The sequence below is a fragment of the Pelobates fuscus genome, chromosome 12 (assembly GCF_036172605.1).
Source record: "Pelobates fuscus isolate aPelFus1 chromosome 12, aPelFus1.pri, whole genome shotgun sequence".
Classification (NCBI taxonomy): Eukaryota; Metazoa; Chordata; class Amphibia; order Anura; family Pelobatidae; genus Pelobates; species Pelobates fuscus.
This window is the reverse complement of record NC_086328.1, coordinates 131,776,634-131,800,935: the sequence shown is the minus strand read 5'-3', so window position 1 is coordinate 131,800,935 and position 24,302 is coordinate 131,776,634. Positions and strand designations below refer to the sequence as shown.

The 24,302-nt window shown below is 43.3% G+C and overlaps 1 pseudogene; it reads left to right on the top strand.

Moving 5' to 3' along the window:
* LOC134578565 (uncharacterized) overlaps positions 1-24,302 on the top strand; it is a 54,744-nt pseudogene that overhangs the window by 16,111 nt on the left and 14,331 nt on the right.

Below are 24,302 nucleotides of genomic sequence, written 5' to 3'. Positions count from 1 at the left end.
AGGTTGTTATCTCTGTAGAAGACAATCAATCTGTGTGAATACAAGCAACATATTTTCAATGTGTAAAAAATGATTTGCATGTACAGCACGTGTTTTATGTGTTTTATTCAGTGAGTTGTGTAGAACCACAATTAGACCATAATAAACAAAGTAGCCAAAATTATTTTATTTGCCTCCAACTTCACAGCAAAAAAGCCAACTCCCCATAAATGACTTTTTATTAAATACATCGCTTAGCCTTATCTATTAATTTTTTATTTTTTTTTATAATCTACGCATCTATCTCTTAGTACTATCTGGGACTATGCAGTGGCCCGATAGATTGAAAAAAATAGACATTACCGTGTAGCTAGAATGTCCATACGTTTATGCACTATATATTGACTAGCACGTTATACCCAGCAAAAAAAATACATTAAGATGACTAAGGTCTTATACAGCGGAATCATTGTGTTCGTATTTGCCAGGTATGATACCCTGGTGAATAAAATGTTGGTCTTTCCTGAGTGTGATGTGTGTTCCTTCACACTAGTCCATTTATCTGGAGTGTATTAAATGATTCTGGAAAGACAGGATCTTTCAAAAACTGTGAGTGCCGTACTTGCCTTGTGTGTCATGTAGCTCTGCAAGACATTGTTACTCTTTCTTGTCCTTTAGAACAGGTGCCATGTTCCTCTCTACAAAGCTTAAATCATATTTCAGTCTCTGGATATGAACAAAATGAACTGATATCTAGACTTTACCTGGAAAGAAAATTCAGTTTGTTCAAAATCATCTGAAAATACCAAAAACAAAAAAATAACTTCTTCCCTACCGTGGCAGAAATGCAACACCATTCCAGCAGAGCTGGCTGAGTGTTATGGGAGATGCACTCCTGCTATAAATAGGGCAGTTTGGCTGATTCCCATTACCCACTTGCACCCTGGTACAAAACAAAAAATGCCTCTCTGCCCCATTAGACCAGCGGCATGTATGTTTGTGTGTGTGTGCATGTGAACCTGGTCCCGTTGGCAAAAAGAGGGAGGTGGCACTACTTTCCCTACATTTTTGTGCTCCAGGTACTTTCTATTTTTCTGTTACCAACATCCACCATAATAAGCTACTTGGGGGATGCCTTACTACTGCTGTCAAATTTTGTCACTTTCCATTTTCGTCAGGTGTCACAAATGATGGCAGGATGCTCCATAAACTTCTGTTCTGTACATGTTCTGCTACAGCAATGATGTGGACTTTCGACTAATCAAGGACGCGGAGCTGAAGATCACAGACGGCTGTGTCTGCCAGAAACAGCATCAGGTAAGTATAACTCACCTTTGTTGCATCTCCGGGCCAAAGCACCCCAAGCTGCGATGTCATCAACGGGGTAACAGAACCACTGTGTGAACCAAGGGAAAAAAGAGAAACACTGTGTGAACTGAGGAAGCCGGTCATTGGCGAAACGCGTTTTGGATTTATTTGAAGGACTTATTTTATGCTATTTTGATTCAGTGGAATCTTTTATGTTATTTTCATTATTATTTTTATTTTATTTAATAAATTACTTCCTGATTATTTGGATATCTTCCTGTCTGCATCTCTACCTAACCATTGGGAGTGAAGGAAATCAGGAGGAGATAAAGAAAGGGTAGTGGATCCCCTCTTAAAGATCCCAAGGCGTTTACCACTAGAGTCAGGTGACCTCTTTGCTCTATATTTGTGAGTTTAAATTTATAGTGCTTTTGCTCTATTTTATATTCTATTACATATGTCTGCACTATGATTTGGTTGTTTATCATTTACAGGACATTGTAATTACGGTTCCATCTACATATATCGTATATACATTTGTACAGGTATTTCAGTGCTCCACTTATATTTTATTACTCTGTGTGGGTAACAGAACCACTTCAGGTTAGCTCTATATTTGCGTTTATGAAAAAAGGCAACATCATAAAAAGTTGGTGTCCTGTCCTCTTTGTGAAGAAAATTAATCAATGTTTACACTGACTTTTTATTACACTAATGTTAGTATACGCAATACTTACTAAAATAAGCCTGGGCTGAGCAGAAGCTGATGTACATACCACAGACAGTGGAGGAGCATATTTGTACTTTGATAGTAGACTATACAGTTCCTATTATTTAAAGAATATAAACATTTCATACTCGTTGTTTGGACAAAATCACTGACAGTCTCGTAAAGAACTTAAGAGATAATTATTTGTCCCTTCCAGTCAAAACAGGTACATTTTCAGACCAAAATATTCTTGGTATGAAATGAAGTCATGTCCAAAATCAAGCACAGAATTTTTGTTGTATGTTAGTCATTTTTTCCATTGTTTGTGACCTTATTTGGAAAAGAGGAATTTCAGATAAAATTCTTGCTTTGTGTCTGATAATAGCTAGATTACCTATTGTATAACTAACTACACTATCAAAAGACAGTCTTTCTGTTTCGTATACAAGTCACTCAGGTCTACAGCCTTGAGTATTTTAAGTAAAGAGATTCAACGTTTAAGATGTACAATTATTTTTTTCTAGAGAGCTACGCAGTGGCTAGTCATTTAAGGTTATTGATTTTTAGAAAGACTTTCTTTTTGGGGCAATCTTGTGACATTCATTATTTAAAATTGATGGTGCTGACTCCAGGAATTACCAATCTTTATACGTATTACAAGTATAGCTCAGTGCACACAGAAACATTTTTAAGCATTTTACAAAAAAATCTTACACGTATGTTTAAAATGTAAAAATGAAAAAAAAAACAGAGAACAAATAGTTTATAAACTAAAGTGATAGATCCCAGACTCTGGTGCCACTGTCATAAATTGACTGAATAGGCCAGATTAATATAGGGCCTAATGCTTTGGAGGTCCAGGCCCATGCCTCCGTATGTGCTTATATGCTCATATACCTGACTAAGGGCATTTGGTTGGGATGTAGAGGAAGAAAACTTGTGTGGACTGGCAAATTATAAAATTTTCATGTAAAACTGAATTTGTGCAAATATTCTTGATACGTATATCTCTCTAACAGCCCAACATTCTCCTGTCATCATAAGGCAATGAAGCGTGTCCTAGCATGTCCCCTTTCTGCTACACTTACAATGTCCACTTCAGAGGAGTGGACACATGAGTACAGAGGCGAAAGGATTTCGATTTTGTGATTAGTGAGATATGGAGAGAGAGAGAAGAGATGAGGACTGTGGGGCTTGTACGATGGACAGATAGATGGGGTTGAGAGATGGAAGAGAATGACAGGGTATGCGTATTCTTTTAAATGTATAATGCAAGTGTCCTACCAGCACTACCTTTACCAGATTCAAGACACCCGGGAGGTGTGCGGTTTATAGTGTTTTCTATCACAAAGATTCCCATCATAATTGTCAGCATTCTAAACATCAGCCCAATAGTCTCTTAATCCAACACCGGATTACTGTTGACTGTTGGTACAACAAATGCGTTTTATTATTTGTAACATATCCTATTAAAAGTGTATTGAGTGTCATGAAAAGGAGATGTGAATGCTTCTATCAACATAGGTAAGAGATATAAGTTGTGCAATGAAAAGTTCACCATTTCAATGCTTTTTGATTTTAATATCGTGATGTATTGCACTTTTATTCTACTCTGTATTAACTTTCAAAAATTCCAATGTGTGGAAAGCAGGGCTTATTGGAAGGTAACAATATTGACCAAATTTATTTTTCCTCTTCCCAAACTTTTATTGCTTTAAACAAAATCCTAAATTTTTATTAAACCTCATTTTATGGCATCAGTATCACTAGCCGTTGTACATTTCGTATTTCTTTAAGGTCATCACTTTGGCAATGGGTGACAGCTGGATGCTGGCAGCTTTCCTGAGAATCATTTTACTATTCTATATCACATATTTGAGCCAGTGAAAGTGTCAGGACGTCCAGACACAAACAGTGAAGTGTATTAATACACGGAATATGGTGCATAAAAGATGGGTAATAGAATTCCCCCATGTAACCGTGCAATTATATCTTAACTCTCAGTTATACTCTTTTAACAAATCAACACTTGACTAATTGATGGTTAAAACAACCAGTTTTTTTACTAACACAATTTTAATAATAAATATAAAATTTGCCTGAGAAAAAAAAATATATATATATTTTGATAAAAGGACAAACTAAAAACTAAAAGCCCACCCATGCCTTAAAAAGGACACTATAGTCACCAGAACCACCCCAACTTAATGTGGTGGCTCTGGTGTCTATAGCCTGTCCCTGCAGCCTTAGCACTGTAACATTGCCTTTTCAGAGAAAAGGCAGTGTTTACATTGTTGCTTAGTAACAGCTCTATTGGCCGTCACTCAGACGGCCACTAGAGGTGCTTCCAGTGTCAGTTTGGCCCAGTGTGCAGCACTGGAGTTCAGCGTCTCCGACATTCCCCATAGTGATGCATCGATTCAATGCAGCTCTATGAAGAGATGCTGATTGGCATAGTGCAGCGTTTTGCCGCGCATGCGCAATAGCCTATCAATACTTTCCTTTGGAAAAGCTTTGTATTAGATGAGATTATCAAAATTGATCACCTTAGCCATAGAGGCGGAGCCAGGTGGGGCCCGCTGTGGCGAGATCGGCACGGCGTGGGAGAAAAGGTGAGTAAAAACACCTTTTATCTCCGAAGCTAGGGGCGTCAGGGACCTAATGCTGCATTCCAGCACTATAGAGCCAGGAATACGTGTCTGATACTCTACTGCTCTTTAAAAGAATAATGTCAACCCATACATTAAGGACAAAAAAGGCCTACCCATGCATTTCACAGCCTTTTCTTTAGTATGCCCTACTGTTTTTACTGCCCTGTCTGGGACCTTGCTGCATCTCTTATATAACCAAACAACTGTATATTGCTTTTAAGATTTACTCTTCCACACAAAGTCACATTCTATGGATATTTGTTTTGGTGCACAAGTGATGTTTCCATGATGTGAAACAAATGACAGGGAATCTCTGTGATTGTATTCACATCGCATCCCTCATTCCCACAGCCCCCCCGAGCCATTCTGCATGTGCAATCATTGCAAAGAGGTAAGAGTCTGCTTATAAAAAGTGAATGGTTATCACCAGAAGCCCCTTTACCTACAAACTCATGAAGGGCTATTTACTAAACTGAGAATTGTCATTAATGCAGAGTGAGTTCTATGTTAATTTCAAATTTAAGATTTAGCCATACAGCAAACATTCTCTAAGTCCGTTATCCTTATAGTTCAACATTTTTAACCTTAAATTTGAAATTCCCTTTGAGTTCTCTTTAAATTCCCAACACTTCTCATTTTAAGGAATATTTTGGATGATACTAAGTGCTAGAATATGCTAGATACCACCAACATGGACCAAGGGAAACAAAGATATTGTATGTGTAAAATTCATGTCTCCCTATAACATCATTAATTGTGTTAGTTGTGTGTAGTAGGCTCATGCCCTGCTGTTTGATTGGGCAGATCAGATTGATGGTCTTACCATCTGATCATGACAAAAACATCTACTGAACCTTTAAATAGGAAACTTTGCCTCACTGGATTTGTGAGCATCAAATTCACAAGGCGTTGATTCCCTACACAGCGAATTTCGGTGTTGTAAAAAAAGATTTGCAAAATTTAGGGCATAACCGAAAAGTTGGAATAATTTGCCAGCTCAAGTAGCATAATCACTGCAGTATCATAAAGTTGTTATGGTGCTTGCAGTCCCCTGGCATGGTTTCACATAAAACCATGAAATAATTTGCAAATATTGCTAAGTGATATTCTCAGCCAATGTTTAATGCCTAAAGCTTTCAAAAATTGATATAGCAAATGGCATATTGAACCTTGCTCTAGCATGTAGGTGCACATAGGTGTGATTGCAGGTGCCTTAAAGGGTCAGGTAAGTATAAAACCAATTCTAATTGGATTGACAGCTTGCTGTGAACTGGTGCCAACTGACTTGCTAAAAGTTACCAAATAATAGTTATGTAGTTATAATATAATAATAATTGTAAAATGCCATCAGTATAAAGTTTCAAACTCCATGTTACATAGTATCTAATTTTAACTTCATATTTGATTTTTAAATGAAATGATAATATTCATGAAAAGTGTGACGTACACAACTTTTATTAGATTCTCAATAGCATCTAGCTGGTCACTGGAGTCACACTGATACATCTTTTGGTTTATTGTATATAACATAAAGAAGGGTTAAGCGTGAGGCTGAGTCACTGGCTATAGTGGTGACAGAACAATGTACCTATTCAGTTCACATATACCTATGTACGTCTTGTTCCAAAGGATGCTCATTGAAGAATGGAGAAAAAAGAATATAGTTCTCTTACTACAAATCACATTTACAGTAATGTTATAAACAACAGGATAAATCAGAATCGTTATTATCGGGCTCAAGAATAGGATATATATAGGTCATCTGAGTCATCTTTATAAAATGTTATTTTATGAAAAAAGTTTTCAGGCTTTATTCTATCGTGGCTTGTGCATTTGCACACAATGAAGATGTCTTGCAAATTCTGGAGTCATTTTTGGGGACGATACGTTAGCTAATCCTTTTTTACATATTGGAGCATTTTGAGTTATGGAAAGGGGCGAGGGCTAGTTTGCCAAATTCCGAGACATGATATTTTTTTTTGTACATAATAGCTATGTTTTATTCTCATGACTTATACAATGCATTTTTTATTCAAATAGATTTAACGAACACTGTACAACCTACTGACTTTTACTTACTTTTATTTCCTTTTTTAAAGCATCCCATTGTCATGACGACACTGGAGAAAGAGACTGATCTAGCACCAAGGTAAGTGTAAGGTAAGTGTAAGGTAAGTGTTAAAACGTTTTTTAACCCTTCAATGGTTGGATGGGGATGGGACCTAAAGAAATAGGCAGAGGAACATTATAGCGTTAGGAAAACTATTTCGTATTCTTAATGATATGGTGTTCTTTTAAGTCATATAGGTAGCAGAATCTAATAAGATAAATTGTGCGGGCTTGCAATCTGCACGACCAATACTAATCCTATTACCCTTATTAAAATTGCTAATCCAGTATTAGGCTTAGTGCCTTAGTAGGTAAACACAAAAACGTTATTAGATTCCTATATGGATAGATAAGTCACAAAATAATCAAAATAATGTGCAAAAAAAAAGAAAAACAAAAACATTTAATTGATTAAAATAGAACCAACTTTTGAAACCTAAGTAGGATATCCCAGACTAAACCCTCACATAGAATATAGACACATTAACTAGTGAACCTAATACGGTGTTGCAAAGAGTTTCAATAATTGGAGGTGCTGAGCTAGGTCTAAATGTAGAGGTAGTTTGGAATATTACCCAGGAAAAGCAATATGAAGAGAATGTGTATATATATTTATATAATATAAAGAGTAGTTAGCAAAAGCAGAAAGTCCCAAATTGATTAAAATAGAGAAAATTTATGCCAAACTTACCGTAATTTTCTTTTCCTGGCTATTTCTCATGGCAGCATCACTTATGGGTAGCTCCTCCCTTAGCAGTCACAGGACAGGAATTAATTAGATTAATTAATTAGACTGATAGGTATAAAGAGTCCCTCCTCCCCTTACACCACAGTCCAATTATAAAGCTGAAAATAAAAAATGGGCGGGAACCCTGATGCTGCCATGAGAAATAGCCAGGAAAAGAAAATTACGGTAAGTTTGGCATAAATTTTCTCTATTCCTGGCTAATCATGGCAGCATCACTTATGGGTAATACCCAAGCTCACAAAATTAGGGTGGGAATAAAATTATGATAAAACACACAGAACAAATCAATATGCTATGACTGAATTTAATATCAACGGGACAAAGAAACCGTAGACAAGACACTCTTCCCAAATGAGGTGGAAGGAGCATCCACATCAAGATTGTAGTGTTTCATGAACGTCATCGGGGAAGACCAGGTGGCTGCCTTGCAAATGTCATCGTATGGAACCTCTGCCCAATTAGCCCAGGAAGTTGACAATGCTCTGGTTGAATGAGCCTTTATCTTCAGTGGAGGAGAGCGATCTCTATTGAGATAAGCCTTTCTGATTACAAGAGCAATCCAACGCTTCAAAGTAGATAGAGAAGCTGCCTCACCTCTCCTGGCCCCTGAAGGCAAAACGAAAAGCTGGTGAGTTTTCCTGTAAGGAGCAGAACGTTCAAGGTACATAGACAGGCAGTTCATGACATCCAAACGTTGCCACTTGATCTCCTCTGGTGAAGAAGGATTGGGGTAGAAGGATGGCAGGACCACCTCTTGAGATAGATGGAAACGAGAGACCACTTTAGGCAGAAATGCTGGATTAGGTTTCAGGCACACCCTATTGTGGTAGAATTGGAGACAAGAAGGCAGGGTGGAGAAGGCCTTGATCTCTGAAATTCTCCTAGCGGAAGTAATTGCTACTAAGAACAATGTTTTGTAAGTTAGGAGGACAGCATCCAAATTCTCAAGAGGAACGAATAGATCCTCAGTCAGGTAGTCGAGAACAAGCGGAAGGTCCCAAGGAGGGGTAGTGGATCTCGAAGGTGGTCTCAACTTGAAAGCTGCCTTGAAGAACCTGGAGATCAATGGATCTGATGACCAAGAGGTGTTGCACAAAGCTGACAGGGCCGAAGACTGAACTTTAAGAGTGCTGATGCTAAGACCCTTATCCAGACCTTCTTGCAGGAACTCCAAGATTTCAGTGTTGCGAGGGCGTATGAAGTCAACTCGCTTGGCCGAAGCCCATTCCTGAAACACATCCCAGATTCTATGGTAGCATGAAGACGTAGAAGCCTTCCTTGAGTGTAAGAGAGTATTGACCACTGCTTCTGAAAGGCCTAATTGTTGAAGTCTTTCTTTTTCAAGACCCACACCCCCAATTTGAGGCGTTCCGGATGAGGATGGGATATTGGACCCTGCGTTAGCAGATCCTTCAATATAGGCAGGGGCCGAGGCTGTTCCTGGCTCAGCGTTGACAGTAGGGGAAACCACGGCCTTCGAGGCCAAATCGGGATTACGGCAATAACGGTTTTCCCTTCTGCCCAAACTTTTCTCAGGAACCTGGGTATCATGGGTAGGGGAGGGAACGCATACCCCAGATCGAACGACCAAGGAAGAGATAGAGCATCCTGGCCCAGTGCCTGACTCTCTGGGTGGAGGGAGTAGTAATTCTCCACCTGGCGATTCCTGAACGAGGCCATCAGGTCGATCTGGGGCATGCCCCACCGACGGGTGATCCAAGCAAAAACTGACTGGTGAAGTTTCCATTCTCCCGGGAGAATTTCTGATCTGCTGAGAAAATCCGCCGCTACGTTCTCCGAGCCTGGGAGATAGATAGCCTTCAGTCCCTGGAGATAGGTCATGGCCATCACCATTAGAGGAGCTAGCTCTTTTAAGAGCCGCTTGCTCCTTGTGCCTCCCTGGTTGTTTATATAAGAGGCCACCGCTCGGTTGTCCGTCTTGATCAACACCCAGGAATTCCTGATCTTTGGAAGGAACACCTGAATGGCCTTGGAAACAGCTCGCAGTTCTCTTAGGTTCGAGTGGAGCCGACTTTCTTCTCGAGTCCACCACCCCTGAGTCCATGAGGAATCGAGGTGGGCACCCCAACCAGAAGAACTGCCATCCGTCGTAATGACGGTCCACGGAGGTTCTTCCAAGGGAAAACCCTTTGCTAGGTTCTTCCCGTTCCTCCACCAGTCCAACTCTCTTCTTACTGGCAGGGGCAGAGAAATTTCCTGATCCCAATCCGTTTTTTCTCTGTCGAACTGGAGAAGAAAACAACTCTGTACAGGGCGAAACTTCCATTAGGCCCACTTCACCAAACCTATCGTAGACGTCAAAGAACCCAGGAGACTCATGACTTCCCTTGCCGAGGCCTTTTCGAGAACCTGGAGCTTCTTGACCTTGTCTTGTAACTTCATGACCCTCTCTGGAGACAAAAACACATGAGCAGAAATGGTATTTATCACCGCTCCGAGGAACACGATGGTCTGAGATGGAATCAGGGAGCTTTTTTCTATGTTGAGAAGCCACCCGTGATCTTGCAGGATGTTCATTGCCATTAATGTATGATGCTCCACTATTCCTTGCGAAGGCCCTACGATGAGTATGTCGTCCAGGTAATGGAATATCTCGATACCTCTCATCCTTATGACGGCAATCAGAGAGACAAGGACCTTCGAGAAAGTCCTTGGCGCTAAGCTGAGACCAAACGGAAGCCCTCGGAACTGGAAATGTCTTCCTAAAGCCCAGAACCGAAGGAACTGCATGTGATTGCTGTTTACAGGGATTTGGTAGTAGGCGTCTTTTAAGTCTATGGAGGTCATCCAATCTCCTGGTTTTACGCACTTTAGGATAGTCTGTAAGGATTCCATTTTGAATGTCCTTACGTCTAGAAAGGCGTTCACTCCTTTTAGGTTCAGGATGAGACGCCACTTTCCCTGGGGCTTTGGGGCCAAAAATACAGTGGAATACATCCCCTGGAATCTTTCGTGAGAAGGGACTTCCTCCAACACCTTCTGTCCCAACAGAGTGGAAATGCAAGTCCTCATGGCCCTTCGTTTGACACCTTCTGACACTTTTGATTTTCTGAAATGGGCAGCACGTGGACGAGAGGAAAATTCTATCCTGTAGCCTTCTTTTATGATTGAGGTGACCCACTCGTCTGTGACATTTGCGGCCCACACCGGGTAAAAGAACTGCAGTCTTCCACCCACCATACCCGGATGGGCCCGAGGACCTTCAGAAGGACTTCCACGAAGAGTTCCTGGAATACTCCCTTCCGGGCTTGTAGCTTCTACTGTCCCGAAAGGACCGATCCTTAAACCGCCTGGTTTTCCAGGAGGAGGAAAAACCCTTTCTGCTGACTTGTGGAAGAAACGCTTTTTTCCCATCAGCCGCTTTCTGAATGGCATCCTCCAGGATTTTACCAAACAGGAGGTCCCCTTGGAACGGTAGACCACACAAGGACGCTTTGGAGGCATAGTCCGCCCCCCAGGAATGAAGCCATAAAGCCCTTCTGGAGGCCACCGATAGGGCCATACTTTTGGCAATCATGCGAGTGATGTCCAGGGAGGCTTCAGAGCAAAATTCAGTAGCAAGGCACAAATCCTTGAGACTTCCCAGGAGATGTTCTCTACGGACACCTTGATCAATATCTTCCTCCAAATTAGCGAGCCAAACTCGTAAGGCCCTGGAGAGAGTGGTCAGCGCCACTGCCGGATGAAGGGCGGAGCCTAGCGCCAGATAGGCTTTAATTAGGTCACCATCCATACGCTTTTCCATAGGTTCTCTTAAGTATGCCATGGAGTCTATAGGAAGCGTGGTCTTTTTAGCCATATGGATCACTGCGGCATCAACCTTGGGAACCGAATTCCAAAGGCAGCAGTCCATGGTAGAATAAGGATAAGTCCTTGCGAACTTGTTTTTCAAGGTGGACTTCCTCTCCGGCTTATTCCACTCCTGAAGGATCATGTCCTTTATAGAGGAATGCACTGGGAACGTTGGTCTATTAGGTTTCAAATCCTCGAAGAACCTGTCAGCCTCTCTCAATTCAGACTTCTCTTCCGTGAGGCTAAGAGTGTCTCTGAGGAGGGTAATAAGCCGATCCACAGATTTAGAGTCCAGAGACCTGGAGGCATAGTCAGACTCCTCCTCCCCCTCATCAGAGACCTCCCACAGGTCCGGATCCTCCTCAGAGCTGGAAGACTGAGGTTCCGCTCTGCGTCTCTTAGGAGGGCCGCCACATCCCGTGGTAGACTTAAAGCCCTCAGCAATTGCACGGGAAATCCAAAGCTTAAGGTCGTCCTGCGGTGAAGTCTTACTGGGGACATTAGCCGCTTCCGACAAGCATTCCCTGCAGAGGTTCCTTCCAGGTGGAGCAGGTGATGAACAATTGATGCATCTGTTGGTCTTTTCTCTGGATTTTCTCGCTGGAGAATCCAACTGTTTGCTGGGGCTGAAATAAAGCCATATATAACATATATTACAGGCTCAGCATGGCACTCTTTTAACAACCCCCCCTGAACAAAATAAATGGCTCACCTATGTTTTCTAGAGAGGGATCTAGCAGAGGCAGAGGGAGAATCCATACTATAAAAGGAACAAAGGCAAAATCAGAAACACATTCCTAATAAGTCCAAAAGAGCAACTGGAAAGCAAACCCAAAGCCCCCAGCAAAAACCATGGAAACAGGCAATCCTACCTCATAACGGCAGAAAACACACTCCAGGCAGCCAGGAGACAGCAAGAAGGAGAACTGGCGAAATTCAGACCGAAAATCAGAAGTTCCGAACAGCTGACAGGCAAGTGTCAGTATTCCCCTGTTTAAATACCTCTGCGCCCGGTCCGCGCATGCGCAGAGCGCTGGAACGCACGCCATGCGTTCCAAGCCTCGCGGCCGGCGCGAGGCACTTCCGGGTTCGGCAATTCCGCGGCTGGAACGCACACCTCGGCAAAACAGCAACGCTGGCCGAGGAAGAGCTGAACACAGCCCCCACAAGGACAGCAACTCCCAGAAAGCCCTCAGGGGCAACCCAGGGCGTGCAGGCAAGAAAACACAACTCCCAATAGAACACAACAGCACCCTTCATTAGGCAGACAGCAGTATGGATCCCCAAAGCACTGCCAGCAAGGTAAGGGGGGGGGGGGGGTTTCAACCCCAATTACTAGGGGCACTTCCAGAACAAGGGGAAATTTTTAAGGATAACCAACCCCAGGAAGCTTAGAACAGTGTCTCCCTCAAACACTAGATATACATCCCACGCAGCAGTTCAGTACTTACTCTGAACCTGACCCAGTTAGTCCTGCTCATGCAGGCTGTTTACCGGGTCCTTCAAATGAAGAGAGGCTGAACTTCATTTGGAACGAACCCACGACAAACGCAGGAAGGTGGCCATAAAATAAAAACCAAAAAGTCCTGTAGAACTTGCTAAGGACAGGAAAAAAGACTGTGGTGTAAGGGGAGGAGGGACTCTTTATACCTATCAGTCTAATTAATTAATCTAATTAATTCCTGTCCTGTGACTGCTAAGGGAGGAGCTACCCATAAGTGATGCTGCCATGATTAGCCAGGAATAGCAATTGGGAGGCTAGCGATGGAAGAAAAAAGCCCCTATTGGTATATCTCAGCTAGTCAAAATGTACTGGATTCGTATGATGAAAATATGCATATCCTGAAAGGAATCTGACCAATAGTATGAAGGGATGGATAAAGTGCAGCACTTGGTTATAAGGAGCAACAATAAACAGTTAAGATTATATGATGAATTTGTCTATCTATTGTGCTATGAAGGTACACAGTGCTATATAAAGTATAAGATGTCCTGCAATGTGTCACCTCTTGCCTTTCTTTTATCTCTGATTGGATGTCCTCCCACTTTCTGAAACTGAATCTTTCCAAAACTGAACTTCTTGTCTTTCCTCCTCCTCTCTCGCTCTCCCTTCAGATTGGTGGTACCCATATCAGCCCATCCTTACAAGCACGTTGTCTTGGTGTTACTTTTGATTCTGGCCTCACCTTTGAGCCTCACATCCGGTCTGTTGTCAAATCATGCCAATTCCACCTCAAAAGCATCGCCCGCATCCGCCCCTTTCTTACACAAGATGCTACAAAAGAGCTTGTCCATGCTCTAGTAATCTCTCACATGGACTATTGTAACTCTCTCCTAATTGGTCTTCCCAATAGCCGTATTGCCCCGCTACAGTCTGTAATGAATGCTGCCGCCAGACTGATTTTCCTCTCTAGTCAGTCCTCTCACACCTCACCCCTCAGTCCTTACATTGGCTTCCTGTATCCTATAGGAGTCAATTCAAAGTGCTAACCCATACCTATAAAGCACTGAATCTTAGCCCCTCTTATATCTCCTCACAGATCCATAGGTATGCCCCTTCCCGGTCTCTCCGCTCTTCCCGTGACCTTCTTCTGTCCACTGCTTATACCCGTACGGCTAACTCGCGCTTGCAGGACTTTTCAGGGGCGGCTCCCGTCCTATGGAATAGCCTGCCTACTGCCAGATTCTCCCCTAGTCTTCAATCATTTAAGAAGTGCCTCAAAACTAATTTCTTTAGGAAAGCCTATGGCCTCCCAGACTATCCTCTACCCCACATACCTGTCTCTTGCTCTCTCCTAAAGGGCAGCTCTCTACTATCTCCTCCAGCTCTGCTTCACTCCTACCTATCTTGACTTCTATTCCCTGTCCTAATGTATTTTATACCCCACCTCCTATAGACTGTAAGCTCGTTTGAGCAGGGCCCTCTTCAGCCCTCAGCCCTTCGTTTCTGTGAGTGTTCTTGTGATTGTCCTATTTATAGTCAAATCTCCCCTCTAATAATATTGTAAAGCGCTACGGAATCTGTTGGCGCTATATAAATCACAATAATAATAATAATAATAATAATAATAATAAGTGGTAATTAAGAAGAGCAATGGTAGACAGGTTAGATTGAGATAGAAACATAGAAGCATAGAAACATAGAATGTGATGGCAGATAAGAACCATTCGGCCCATCTAGTCTGCCCAATAAAAGATTTTGAGATACTTTTATTTAGTTCCAGGCCTAATCTTATATTTAGGATGGCTTTATGCCTATCCCACGCATGCTAAAACTCCCTCACTGTGTTAACTTCTACCACTTCAACTGGAAGGCTATTCCATGCATCCACTGACCTCTCAGTAAAGTAATACTTCCTGATATTATTTTTAAACCTTTGTCCCTCTAATTTAAGACTATGTCCTCTTGTTGTGGTAGTTTTTCTTCTTTTAAATATAGTCTCCTCCTTTACTGTGTTGATTCCCTTTATGTATTTAAATGTTTCTATCATATCCCCCCTATTTCGTCTTTCCTCCAAGCTATACTTGTTAAGATCCTTTAACCTTTCCTGGTAAGTTTTATCCTGCAATCCATGAACCAGCTTAGTTAGTAGCCCTTCTCTGAACTCTTTCTAGACTATCAATGCTCCAAGTGAGGTCTCACCAGTGTTCTGTACAACCAAGCATTCTGCTAGCATTTCCAGCTGCTCTATTACATTGTTTTCCTACCTTTAAGTCATCTGACATAATAACTCCTAAATCCCTTTCTTCAGATTTTGAGGTTAGTAGGGTATCAAATATCCTATATGCCCTTGGGTTTTTACGTCCAAGGGGCATTATCTTGCACTTATCCACATTAAATGTCAGTTGCCACAGCTCTGACCATTTTTCTAGTTTACCTTAATCATTTGCCATTTGGCTTATCCCTCCTGGAACATCAACCCTGTTACATATCTTAGTATCATCAGCAAAACCTTCTGCAATATCGCTAATAAAAATATTAAAGAGAATGGGTCCAAGTACAGATCCCTGAGGTACCCCACTGGTAACTAGACCTTGCTTCGACTATACTGCGTTGACAACAACCCTCTGTTGCCTGTCATTTAGCCACTTCCTAACCCATTCAACAATATTGGAATCCAAACTTAAATTGTCAAAAAAATCAAACTGTTATTGTGCTGCTAAAATGAGTTGCTATACAGGCAAGAGGTAACCCATAAATATGCTACCTACTATGAAGTCAGACTAGCTTAGGCTAATATCAATAACACTGTAGTAACTAGGTATAGCTGGAGTAGAGCCTGGCAGTATGCTAGTTGCTGCTTTAAGGCAGCCCCTGGTCTAACGGGAACGGCAGCTAACTCTTAGTACAAGCTACCTAGTAGTGAAGAGTCTCCTACAGTCCTACAGTCCAACAGTCCTACAAAATAAATCAGAGTATAAAGGCATACAGTAGTGGTCCTAAGAAGTAAAATCCACAAGTGTGGTGTGTAACTCACTGCTTACTTTCCTCCACAAAAGGAAGATGCTCACCTGCACCCATCTACTTTCTGGAGACGTTTAGTCAGACTTGGTCTTCATGGAAGACTTGCAGACACAAGTCTAAGCGACCAAACTATGCATGAATACACAGCACCTGGGTTGCCAAAAAATGGTAACAGCTTCTCTGGACTAATGAGTCATGTGAGATATGTAGCTATAACAGAAGGCCGTTTGAGAAAGCAATAAGAATGACTGTAGGTTGCCTACCCTAGCTTACTGCAACAGGTAAGATAAGTGCATGGAAGATCATGGATTGCATGTCAACATGCTCCCAACCATACCGATTTTTCAGGACAGTCCCGATTTTCAGTCCTTCTCAACTTCGTTCACTGGGGTCTCGCTTTTGGGGCCACCAGGAAACTGTCCTTGAAAATCGTAGCATAAGTGCATCAGTAGACATGTTCAAGCTATTCTCAGAGCTCTAGGACCTTGCAGGGATGGCTAAAACAATACTTCCTGCATGGTCTGTCCTCAGTGGACCTATCTGCATTACTAGCTCACTTGCCAGTAATTTGGACAGGCCCATCCCCTTTTTTAGGGGGATGTGTTCAGTATGGTCCAGACCATACAACACAATATGGTAGTATCTTGAGATCTCTTTTCATCCTCATTACACATATCTGTAATTTTACTGAGAATGGAGGTAAAAAGTGAGGAAGGGGTGTGCTGCCTTTTTGCTGCCAGGCTAAAACCAGGATCCATCTGGCAGCTAGAGGAAGAACCTTGCAAATTAATCCGATCTCAAGAGTGATATATCCCATAAGAAGTATAGTTAGAGGGTCACATTGGTCCCTTAGAGACACCCTGTAGCAAGAAGGTCACACTCTTCACATCAACACTTTGGCTTGCTGAAGTGCTTTATGCATGAAGAGTGTGTCATCCTTGTCAAATTTACACTTTTTTAAATTATGCTTGTGTAACGGAGCACCATGTACTCCGACCGAGTACCATCCATTGATGGACGCTTCCTAGCTTGCGCCGAGGACCACAAGCACCACACCGGACACCACAGCCACCGCAGACTCCACAACCGCCGAAGCCTAACTGGAGCCTCGCAAACCGGCTTCTCCACAATCCAGGGAAGTAGGGCAATTTTCCATTTAAAGGGCCAGTTACAAATAGCAGTTTGTAACAATCATTTAAAGGGCCAGTTACAAATAGCAATTTGTAACATATCTCCCCTTTGGGGGGAAGACTAACCAGGCACCTGACCTTCTGTCGGTCAGTGCCTCCGTTAGTCGATCCACCAACCCACAATAACCAAATGCAGAGTAGCCCACCCACAAGAAACAGGTACAAAGGTGACCCACCCACAAGAAACAGTTACTGCACCTGGGTATTTTGCTGTGGTGATGAGGTAACATGCTGTGGGGACTTGCTGGAGGGCAGAGGCCGACTGCACTCTGCCCAGCTGCCAGCTCTTCTGCTGGGGTGCTGGGACCATAGTCCGGCTCAGTAGCCAGGGGAGCATTGGAGTCAGTGGGGGTTAATGTCGCCTCTGTTAACCCTGGTGCCACGCTAGGAGTTAGCTGGGGAGGGGAATTGGTACTTACCCCCTCCTCCTGTTGTCCCGGTGAGGGTAGTTGGGGATCTGGATAAGCTGTCCAGCATCCCGGTAGGTCAGGCACAGAGACCACGGTCCCATCTGCGCCGTCTGGGAGATTGGTGTCTCCCCGTGTTATGGTAAGCTGCCGCTGGGGAGAGAGGTTGCTGCGCTCCTCTCCCTGAAACACAGGCTGCTGCTGGGGAGGAAGGACGACACCTTCAGCTCCCTGGGGTTCACACTGTCGCTGGGGGGAAAGGACGACACCTTTGGCCCCCTGGGGTACACACTGCCACTGGGGAGGAAGGACGGCACCTTCAGTCTCTGGAGCTGCAAGTTCACTATGGAAGAAGGTAAGTGTCAGCGGTGTTCGTGTATTTGCACATCCGATTTTAGTTCCACAGAATCTTTAGCATACACCACTGACCGTGTTCGAATGAGCTAAGATGGCCGCCACCACGTGTTCGGCTGTCGAATGGCGGCCACCCAGCGCTCGGCAATTAACCGGCAGTAACCTCACAGCCTGGGAGGTAAATTGCCTGCACACTTTAACTTCTGGGTGGTCCGCCTGTGTGGTACTTGGTTCAGTAAGCCCTATTTACTGAACCTAGTGGGAGAAAGCCAGGGACAAGTTATTTTACAGGTCTGGGGACATAGTCTTAAAGGGGCATTGTTCACCAAAGTCACAATATGTCCCCAGACGGTTCTTAAAGGGCCATACACACCCAATAAAATTTCATAAGTTTTCAGGGGCACAATTCTCCAGGGGCCATAGTCATGAGGAAGGAGGCTGGCAAACCGGCTTCTCCACAATCCAGGGAAGCAGGGCAATTTTCCATTTAAAGGGCCAGTTACAAATAGCAGTTTGTAACAATCATTTAAAGGGCCAGTTACAAATAGCAATTTGTAACAGCTTGCTACACCATCTTGCTGTCAACCAGACACCGGTCCTGTTACTACCTATTTTTTTTAGCTCAGTGAAGCTAAACTCAAGAGGCAGAAATTGCCCAGAGCACTTGACTTGCAAAGACTTCACATTGAGCTGCATTGGGCAGTCTGTGATTGGACAGCCACATGAAGTCTGGGCTGGGTTTGAAAGGGAGGGCTTGCAGAGGCTGCAGACAAGAGAACTGCAGGTTTTTCAAGCTCTTATATAGACATACGTCCAATGCAAAAAATGTATTATTAAATGCATGTATCTTTTCAGTTTTGTGGGAGGAATGGGCAGAGTTGGATCGATTAGTTTATGAAATAAGTCCGTTAGTAAGTGCACATTGTGGAACAAAAAAGAACAACCATTCTGAATAGTCTCCTCCTCCTCACAAACCCTCCAGCAGAAATCCTGGGGGTAGATGCCTTTATGATGCATCTGGAGTGATAAATCGTCTCACAGGCATTTTATAATAGTACTCCGGAAGTGAGATACGTACTGAGACATCCGAGACATCTTCATAAATATCTTTCTGTTCACCCCATTTAGGTCCTCCCCAATATCCACTTCAGAATGAAATGTATTATTTAATATTTGCTATTGTGTGGGGAATTAGAACACAAGCACTGGTACAGAGTTAATATAAAACTTGTCTGGTATGATCCTTTGAGACATGATTCTTTGAAAGTTGTTCTGCTACTTAGTACACTTGCACTTGCATTGTGTTTAGGGCCTATGCTGCTGCCGAACTGCAAATAATAAAATAGGTTTTTGGTCTGAACTTGTTTATATGTTCTGAGGAATCCAAAAGAGATATTTCACAGTCAAAAGAGAGGGGCATACTTGTGTCCCATTTATCTTTGAAATGGGAACCAAGCATTCATGAGAAAAAGTTGACCAAGTTCTAAAGCTAAGTAATCTCAAAATCAAGTCACATAGCAGGGTAGAGTAGCAGGACAAGTTACCTTTATAAGGCATCTAATTGATTTTGGAAGCCTTATCAAAAATTGGGTTAGTGAGGTAAAGCTCTAAATTGGTCCAGCTTCTAACACGTACTGTGGTTTGCCAGGACTGGAAGTTTGATAGTGTCATGGTTGGATGAGCAGAAATCCTTGGTAAGATACATGATCCATCTGATGATCCTTGATTTACCTTCACTTTTAGTGAGTTAAAGGCTAATATAGGCTAATATATTTGGTAACTTGGGATAGTTCCAAATAAGTAGTTTGACTTAGACAAAATGACTTTATTCTATATTTTTTGACTTGTCTCTTTAGCTACTGTACCCACTTTGACCAACACATGATCAAGTGGAGGTGCTCTATATATCTATTTCTGTAGTCCAAAAAAGAAATGCGTAGTGATATTTAATTAGATATTTAATAAGATAAGAGCCAAGAGACAACATGTTCCCTTTAAGTAGGTGTTAAACAGGTGTTTTATAAAATATGAGTTCAACAAAGTAGCAGTGACATCACTGAAACACATCTGTCTAAAATTTCCATACGCTTCCCTGGCTAATTGCCATATCGAAAACAAGCCACGTACAAAGTATCCTTCAATAAGAAGAGCATATATTTAATTGGAATAAAATTACGTATTTAAATTGCTCTCTGTGTTTCATAAATGAAGACCGCTGACTCTTACCGTGCCTACTGTGTATAATTTGTGATCTCTGTAAATGCCAGACAGTGTCTAGGTGTGCAAAACAGATACAGATTTTAATGAAGTGCACTTGGCTAGGTATATCCCTTCCATGATGATGGAAAAAACAATTATACCGTTTGTCTACTTACCTTGATAAAGGTCAGGGGTCAGCAACCTATGACACTCGAGGTGCTTTTCCATGACGCTCAAGCCTGCCAGAGACAAACAGGATCTGTCACATCAGGAATCCCAGAGGGACTTCAGATATCCGCTAGTGCAACTTGAGCAGTGATTGCAGGTGGTAAGTAGTGATGTCGCGAACACAAAATTTCCGGTTCGCGAACGGCGAACGCGAACTGCCGCAAACGTTCGCGAACCGGCAAACCGGGCGAACCGCCATAGACTTCAATGGGCAGGCGAATTTTAAAACCCACAGGGACTCTTTTTGGCCACAAAAGTGATGGAAAAGTTGTTTCAAGGGGACTAACACCTGGACTGTGGCATGCCGGAGGGGGATCCATGGCAAAACTCCCATGGAAAATTACACAGTTGATGCAGAGTCTGGTTTTAATCCATAAAGGGCAGAAATCACCTAACATTCCTAAATCACAATAGATATGGATTGACACCTGACATATGACATATTGACACCTTGACATATGGATTGACACCTGTCCTCAGAGACCCTGATACACACTGACACAGAGCAGAATAGGGACTGTTCACCCTACATAGGGTCACTTGGCAGGTATGGATTGACACCTATCCTAAGGATCCCTGATACACACTGATACAGAGCAGAATAGGGACTGTTCCCCCTACATAGGGTCACTTGGCAGATATGGATTGAAACCTGTCCTCAGAGACCATGATACACACTGACACAGAGCAGAATATAAACTGTTCCTCCTACATAGGGTCACTTGGCAGATATGGATTGACACCTGTCCTCAGAGATCATGATACACACTGACACAGAGCAGAATAGAGACTGTTCCCCCTACATAGGGTCACTTGGCAGATATGGATTGACACCTGTCCTCAGAGCTCATGATACACACTGACACAGAGCAGAATAGAGACTGTTCCCCCTACATAGGGTCACTTGGCATATATGGATTGACACCTGTCCTCAGAGACCATGATACACACTGACACAGAGCAGAATAGAGACTGTTCCCCCTACATAGGGTCACTTGGCAGATATGGATTGACACCTGTCCTCAGAGACCAGGATACACACTGACACAGAGCAGAATAGAGACTATTCCCCCTACATAGGGTCACTTGGCAGATATGGATTGACACCTGTCCTCAGAGACCATGATACACACTGACACAGAGCAGAATAGAGACTGTTCCCCCTACATAGGGTCACTTGGCATATATGGATTGACACCTGTCCTCAGAGACCATGATACACACTGACACAGAGCAGAATAGAGACTGTTCCCCCTACATAGGGTCACTTGGCAGATATGGATTGACACCTGTCCTCAGAGACCAGGATACACACTGACACAGAGCAGAATAGAGACTATTCCCCCTACATAGGGTCACTTGGCAGATATGGATTGACACCTGTCCTCAGAGACCATGATACACACTGACACAGAGCAGAATAGAGACTGTTCCCCCTACATAGGGTCACTTGGCAGATATGGATTGACACCTGTCCTCAGAGACCATGATACACACTGACACAGAGCAGAATAGAGACTGTTCCCCCTACATAGGGTCACTTGGCAGATATGGATTGACACCTGTCCTCAGAGACCAGGATACACACTGACACAGAGCAGAATAGAGACTATTCCCCCTACATAGGGTCACTTGGCAGATATGGATTGACACCTGTCCTCAGAGCCCCTGATACACACTGACACAGAGCAGAATAGGGACTGTTCCCCCTACATAGGGTCACTTGGCAGATATGGATTGACACCTGTCCTCAGAGACCTAATTGTGTAATAATGGTAATACTATTACCTATTATATAATATTGGCAGGGGCAAGGAAATTCCCTCTAAATAGATGGGTATAGGCAGAGAGTATGGAGACCGGAGTGGTAAAGTGTCAATAAGGTGATATAAAGTTAAATGTATCACAGACACACAGACACCTTTTCTCTTAGCTAGTTTCCAGAAATGCTGGATAGGTAGAAGGGCTATAAAGACTCAGAGAGGTCTAAGAAGAATCCTCTAAACTAGCCCTAATCTCCTTAAACACCTTCAAGCTAAAGCTCATTCTAAACGTTTAGATGACTGCCTGATTTCCCATCACAGATGCTGGCTAGGAATAACAGTGTGCAAGACAAAGAGTGGGTCTAAGTGCCCATAGTGCAGTAAAGTGTCCCTAGTGAAGTGAATAAGAGAATAACGAGCTGGCACCCAAGAGAATAACGAGCTGGCGCCCTATCAGGGGACGTGTATATGGCATTGATTTTAGGAACTGGGAGATGGAAAAAGATGCTTGGTCGGTCCTCCTACTTCAAATTTGGGGCACTGCGCGTGCAATCTAATGTGCCACCAGATAGGAGTGGTGTGTTATGTAGTACTATTCCTATTAGTTTAATCCCTGTTATGTGCCTTTTTTTTGTTGGGTTTTTGAAGCCACAGTGCAGCACCAGAGTGCCAAAAAATTTGTACACATGCCTGAAAAATTAGGTATTGTTGCAGCTGCTGCTGTAGCAGCGGCCATAAAAATTGATGTTTGTTTCCCAGGCAGAAAGTGCCCTAAAACATTGTGGCTTGAACCCTAGTTGGTGGCGGATAAGTCACGCAAGTCAACCGGCATTCAGAGCTAAAACACAGCAGCGTGTGGACCATTGTTAGCCAAAGGTAGCTCATCTCATCAGGCCTTTTTTAGTCGAATGTATCGCCCACTGTCAGTCCCTTCGGGATCCATTCCTCATTCATCTTAATAAAGGTGTGGTAATCTAGACTTTTTTGACCTAGGCGACTTCTCTTCTCAGTGACAATACCTCCTGCTGCACTGAAGGTCCTTTCTGACAGGACACTTGAAGTGGGGCAGGCCAGAAGTTCTATCGCAAATTGGGATAGCTCAGGCTACAATTCAAGCCTGCACACCCAGTAGTTAAGGGGTTCATCGCTCCTCAGAGTGTCGATATCTGCAGTTAAGGCGAGGTAGTCTGCTACCTGTCGGTCGAGTCGTTCTCTGAGGGTGGATCCCGAAGGACTGTGGCGATGCGTGGACTTAAAAAGCTCTGCATGTCCTCCATCAACAACACGTCTTTAAAGCGTCCTGTCCTTGCCGGCGTGGTCATGGGAGGAGGAGGATGACTTTCACCTCTTCCCCTGTTAGATTCCCATTGTGCTGTGACATCACCCTTATACGCTGTGTAAAGCAAACTTTTTAATTTATTTTGCAAATGCTGCATCCTTTCCGACTTGTTGTAATTTGGTAACATTTCCGCCACTTTCTGCTTATACCGGGGTCTAGTCGCGTGGACACCCAGTACAGGTCGTTCTCCTTCAGCCTTTTTATACGAGGGTCCCTCAACAGGCACGACAGCATGAAAGACCCCATTTGCACAAGGTTGGATGCCGAGCTACTCATTTCACGTTCCTCCTCCTCAGTGATGTCAATGAAGGTATGTTCTTCCCCCTAGCCACGTACAACACCACGGGTACCAGATAGGTGACAACGAGCACCCTGGGATGCCTGTTGTGGTTGGTCTTCCTCCTCCTCCTCAAAGCCACATTCCTCCTCTGACTCCTCTTCCTCACAATCCTCTTCCAGCGTTGCCACAGGTTCAGCAAGCGATGCTGATAAGGCTGTTTCTGGTGGTGATGGTGACCACAACTCTTCCTCTTCACGCTGATCTACGGCCTGATCCAGCACTCTTCGCAGGGCACGCTCCAGGAAGAAAACAAATAGTATGATGTCGCTGATGGTGCCTTCGGTTCGACTGACTAGGTTTGTCACCTCCTCAAAAGGACGCATGAGCCTACAGGCATTGCGCATGAGCGTCCAGTAACGTGGCAAAAAAATTCCCAGCTCCCCAGAGGCTGTCCTAGCACCCCGGTCATACAAATATTAATTAACTGCTTTTTCTTGTTGGAGCAGGCGGTCGAACATTGGGAGTGTTGAATTCCAACGTGTCGGTCTGTCGCAAATCATGCGCCTCACTGGCCACACACCTTCCTGGCCTACTTCAGGACATCCTGTAAGCCTGTGTACTTATGCACAAAGCATTGTACGATCAGATTACACACATGTGCCATGCACGGCACATGTGTCAACTTGCCCAACTTCAATGCCGCCAACAAATTTGTTCCGTTGTCACAAACCACTTTGCCGATATCCAGTTGCTACGGAGT